This window comes from Elephantulus edwardii, unplaced genomic scaffold (genome assembly GCF_000299155.1).
Source record: "Elephantulus edwardii isolate Elephantulus edwardi_28Jun2011 unplaced genomic scaffold, EleEdw1.0 scaffold00118, whole genome shotgun sequence".
In the NCBI taxonomy this organism is placed as follows: domain Eukaryota; kingdom Metazoa; phylum Chordata; class Mammalia; order Macroscelidea; family Macroscelididae; genus Elephantulus; species Elephantulus edwardii.
This window is the reverse complement of record NW_006399868.1, coordinates 3,849,279-3,855,378: the sequence shown is the minus strand read 5'-3', so window position 1 is coordinate 3,855,378 and position 6,100 is coordinate 3,849,279.

Here is a 6,100-nt window from a genome sequence, read left to right as displayed (position 1 = left end):
TCTCTCTCTCTCTCTCTCTCTCTCTCTCTCTCTCTCTCTCACTTCTAAAGAATAATTGCTTTTTTACCAAGAAGAAACAAGACAGTGTTTTACGTCTTCATCACTGGCTACTTCAAAACTAGTTCACCAAGACCTTAAGGAGACTCCTAACACAAGAATGAGAGTCATGCAGAGTAAAATTTTTGAAAACCCACACACTTTGGGGCCTGTGTCCACCAAGGTTCCATCCGTGCTGGGGAGTCCCACACCTGCCACAGAATGTGACATCTCTACCCCAGGTCCCTAGATTGCTTGCAGGTTAGTGCTGAAATAAAACGAATCCATGTCAATCAGAATGAAGAAAACAGATCAGCATGTTGACAATGATTTAAATCAAACAGCCCCAAAGCAAAGTCCACACCCAGGAAAAGAACTCCTTTCAAGTCCAGGAACAGAGACATCTCCGCTTAGAGCCAAAGGCAGACTTACCAGGTTTCAGGGACAGAAGGAGCTGGGTGAGGAGGGAGGAAGGCGACTGAGCTGCTGAGGAGCTGATTTATAAGCCTGTGCCTCTCCCTAGTCATTAAGGTTTGCATTTCCAGTGAAACAGCCCTCTATTTCTCAATGATGATCTCCCTAATAAAAGGAGGATGCTGGGTTTATGACAAAACTCAGCCCTCCTGCCTCTTGTTCCTTCATCTCACCTTCACTGAGCTTGAAGTTGTCAGCAGTTGTGTTGTGAACAGATTGTCTGCATCTTAGACCTCTCCCTACCACCACCAGAAGCAGCCAAAGATTTCTACTCTTCCAAAATTGAGGCTTTGACCCCTGCAGAGAATTTGCATTTCTATTGTAGAATCAAAATCTCCATTTTTAACAAGACTCCCCAGGTGAATTGTATGCATGCATAACAGTTCCTACATATCACAAGGTTCCTTACAAATACACAAGGGGGAAAAAATTAGATGGAATTCTTCTGTATACAGAATTTGGCTAGCTCTCTAGCTCTGGGGACCTACTGGGTAGGAAGTTGCACTGCCAACCCAAATATAACCCCTTCCTGGCAGGTTGAATCTGCTGGGGAAAGATGGACAATCTCCTCTCATGCAATTAATTCAAGGCCTCTGAAAACCTGACGGAGGGTTAGCTAAGAGTTGGTTCCAATTCAATGATAAAGAAATGTGTGGATTTTTTAATACATATCACTGTATATTCATCAACAACCTACATTATGTAGATGATGCAAACTTACTTGCAAAAAGTAAATAAGACTCGAAGCGCGTACCAACGAAAATCAAAGACTATGATCTTCAATATGGATTGCATTTCAACATCAAGGAGATGAAAATTTTCACCACTAAAGTGATAGGCAAAATCATGACAAAGAGATAAAGACTTGAAACTGTCATTTCATTTTACTTGGACGCATAATCCGCATCCATGGTAATTACTATCAAGAAATCAAAAGTCATGTTGCACTGGGAAAATATGCTGTCAAGGACCTCTCAAATGTGCTAAAGAGTAAGGATATCAGTGTAAAGATTAAGGTGTACCTGAGCCAACCATGGGCTTATTCTTTTATTGCTTCTTATGTCTGTTAAAGTTGGATGATGAATAAGGAAGACTGAAGAAGAATAAATGCCTTTGAATTGTGATGTTCTTGAAGAGTATGACTATGTCATGAACTGCCCAAGGGACAATCACAACTGTTTTGGAAGAAGGGCTTCTTATAGGCAAGCAGGGTGAGGCTTCATCTCACATGCTTTGGGTATGCTGTCAAAAAAGGTCAGTCCTTGAAAAAAACATATCTAGTGTGGAAAGGTAGAGAGTGAGGAAAAGAGAAGAAGACCCAGAACAAGATGGACTGACTCATGCTTGTAAGAGTGTGCTTAGAAGCATGGCAGAGATCTTAAAGATAGGGCAAGGTCAGGCCTGTTGTTCATAGGACTACTATGAGTCATAGCCAACTCAATGACACTTAACAATAACAGCATATACCTAAGAAATAAGAAGTCTTATGAATATGAGAACCTGCAAAAGTCTTCTGTATACAAGAGTATACAAAGCTGTACGAATTTTTCTTGTGTGGAAATCTACAAGATATTTTTAATATTTTTTTAATTTTCATTGTGATTTTAATGAAGTTTTTTTATGTAAACATAAACATCACTTTGAGTTCTAGTTAAACTGTAGATTCTGATTCAGCATTTTCAGGGGTGCATATGCATGTTTTCAGCATAGAGTGAAACAGAATGAACCAGGTTAAATGCCATGTCCAAAATGTCTTAGAAAGGTGGCGGCTTTTTCCCCCCTCAAGTCAAAGGAAGTTAAACAAAGAGCAGAGCAAAGCAAAAAAACAGGAGTTCAACCTAGGGCTTTGGAAAAACCACTAGAACAGTCCCCTTACATGGATTCTGTCCCAAGTCAGAGAAGACTCATGAACAGTCTTCATCCCCAAGCATTTCAGAGGTCACCTGGCACAATTGTTTAGGGGTGTGTTTCCAACCTCAAATGTTCATTAGAATTCCCTAGGGGACTTTACAATTTATCTGTGCCTCGGTCACACGCCAGATCTGCTGTGTCAGCACCTGTGAGATGGGAACTGGGCATCAGAAGTTTTATCACCCAGGTGATTGCAAAGAGCAATTGAAATTGGAGACGCTTTTATAGTCTTGTGATGGCCAACATTTAGTTCAGACTGTATTTACAAGAGGTGAGCAGAGCTGTGTTTGGACAGGCCATTCTCTGTAACAAAGTCCACTGTGAGTTGCATTCTTTGAGGATGTCAAATACTGAGAAAAAAAGATGACAACTATCTCAAAGGGAAATGGTAGGAGAAAAGTATGGAGGGCCAGCTATGACACAGCATACACACACACACACACACACACATACCCCTTCTTCTCAAGTCTATTAATTATGATATCTCCTTCAGGCTCTTCAACATTTGTTGATATCCTGTCTACAAGACTCTGCCAATTGCCAGAACTTTACAAGCACCCTACAACCTTACCAATTTCAGAAAAATAGTATCATTAATACAGCAATAAATAGATAGATAGATAGATAGATAGATAGAGATTTGTATGAAAGTTTACAAAGAAATTAGTTATTCATTCCTACACATTTTATTTTGCTTTGTTTTCTTTTTCTCCCCTACCCCCCCAATCAAACTGTCGTGTATTTCCTGTTCTAGATTGTTAATTGCAATACACATAATGTCTATATTTTAAGAAAGAAAAGAAAAATGCAAGTGTGCAACTCTAAATTCCATTTTCTTCTGCCAACATGAGGCTCTGATACGTAATTAAAAACAGCAGCAGTTAGATTGTGCAGGTTTGGGTCTTTAAGGTTGGGAAGGAAGATCTGTCCTCCTTACCAAGCAAGAAAGGCTTCTCCTTTCTCTCTCTGACAGCCAGCCTGTGTCTTTCAACACACCTCACTGATGACCCATCTCAGAGAGCTCAAGTACTTGTATGCACCCTCTCAATGTTTTGATTGCAGTTCTTTAAACAAACTCAAAGCTTTTAAATACTTAGCTAACTTCCCTTGTTAGCCATCACTGAGAAAAAGGTAACTTGAGTAAAGTTTTAAAAGAATCAGAAGTTCCTTAATGAGTTCACACGCAATGCCAACAAAATGGAAATCTTAGTTGTCTAAAATGACATCAAACCTTCAAGTCAACAAAAACAGTCTCTGTTTTAAGATCCCTTTTTGTGGGATTTTATTACCATAAATTCCCAAGTTACAAAATATTCAATCGAACTTCCACCTTCCAACTTAGGCACAACTTGCATTGTTATTGTTGTAAAATGCCATTGAGTAGACGCCAACTCAAAGTGACTCTGCAAGCATCACATTGAGAGTATGCCCTAGCCTACTTCAGCCTCAAGATCTCCACTGTGCTTAAGACCTTTGTGTCAGTCACTGTGTGAAACTGTCTCGTTGAGGATCTTCCTCTCCTTTGCCGACCCCCGACTCTTCCAAACCTGATGTCCTTTTCCAAGGATTAGCCTCTCCTGATGATACGCCCAGCGCAGGTGGGACAAAGTCTCAGCATTCCTACGTGTAACGAGACCTTAGCTGCATTTCTTTAGGACATGTTTGCCCTTTAATGTCACGCAAAGTCGCCCTCATTTGTTCCACCAGTGGCATAGTACATTATATCTTGGGCTACAAACCAAAAGGTTGACAGTTCAAATCTACTATCCGTTCTTTTAGAGAAAGAGAAGTCTCTTCCCACAAAGTCTTGCAGCCTCAAAACTCGACATAAGGTTGCCAGGAGTGGAAAACAGCTTCATGATGGTGAATTTGAAACAACTGAGCCAGCTCCTACTTGCAATGATTTATTTCATGGCAATTATCTTCACTTGCCATATTTGCATTTTTTAAATCATAAAAAAAGACTGGAGTCTTTTCTTTCATTAAACTCCAATTTATTTCTGTCAAATGAATTGCCATTCACAGCAACCCTATGCAACAGAGGAGAACTGCCTCATAGGAGTTCTATGGAAGTAAATCTTTACAGAGTCAGACTGACGTATTTTTCTGCCAGAGAGTAGATTTGAACCGCTGATCATTCAGTTAGCTGGCCAGCACTCAATTCACTATACTACCAGAGCTCCTTTCTTGCACCAAAATAAAGCTAATTTTAAAAATGAATAAATAAACTCTTTTCCCTACTCACTACAAATGTGACTTGATACACTTAGTTAGTTGCCTTCTGAGTTGTGGTTTTCATGTCCATAAAATGGAACAACCCCATGGTTCTGTTGACGAAAACAGCTCTACCACGAGCATCAAATGAAATGAAGCATATGAATACTGTTTGCTACCTCTAAAATAATACATACAGGTAGCCCCAGGGTTTCAAGCCAGATTCATTCCTAAGAGTATATCTCAATCATCAACATGAAGGCAAATTTACATGGCCTCAAAGAACAAGCACTAAAGACAAGGAATTGTTGTTGTTGTTGTTGTTGTTATGTGCCGTCGAGTCGTTTGTGACTCATAGCGACCCCATGTACAACAGCCCTAAACCCTGCTCTATCCTGTGCCAATCTCATTGCCTCTGACACACCCATCCCGATTACCCCAGTCACTGAATCGATCCATCTCATAGAGAAGGAATACAAACTATTAAAGAGTCATTTACACCGTGGAATTGTGAGGCTCATGAAGACTAGTGAGTATACCATAGGTGGCCAGAGCACCAAATATTCTGTTTTGGAGGAAGCACAAGGAGGGTGCTTCTTAGAGGCAAGGATGATGACATTTCATTCTTTGGGGATGTTAACAGAAGGGCATTGTATTACTCATAATGGTGTGTTGTTTTTAGGTGCCACTGAGTCGACCATGACTGATAGTGACCTTGGACAGCAGATCTGAACTGTGCCCTCTCCTGCGCCAGCCTCCTGATCTCTGTCATGCTCAAAGACATTGTGCTTGTCATCGTGTCAATCCAACTCGATGAGAGTCTTCCTCTCTTTCACTGACCCTCCTACTTTTCCCACCATGATATCTCTCTCCAAAGACTGGTTCCTCCTGAAAATATGCCCAAAGTGAGTGAGATAAATTTTCACCATCCTTGCCTCTCAAGGCCACTCTGGATGCATTTCCTTCAGGACAGAGTTTTTTTGTTCTTCTAGTGGTCCATGAACTTTCAATACTCTTCTCCAACACCACAATCCAAAGGCATTGATGTAGTAGTTGCCTATAACGGATGCACATCCCTCCCTTATGCTTTAAATCCTCTCTAGTTTCCTAATGCTACACCTAATACAGAGTGTGTCTTGAAGAAGATGTAGCAGAGAGCTCATTGGAGGCAAGGATGATGATGATGATGATGATGATGGTGGTGGTGATGCTTCATCTCACATGCTTTGGGCATGTTGCTAGGGAAGGTTATTCCTTGGAGAGGGACATGATGCTTGGGAAGGTGGAGGGTCAGCAAAAGAGAAGAAGACCCTAACCAGTTTGTCATAGTAACTGCAGCAATGGACTCACGTGTATCAGAGATTGTGAGGATGACACAGGATTAAACAGGATTCAGATTTACGGTTCACAGGGTCGTTACAAGTTGTACTGAACTCCACAGCACCAAATGACAAGAACAAAATGC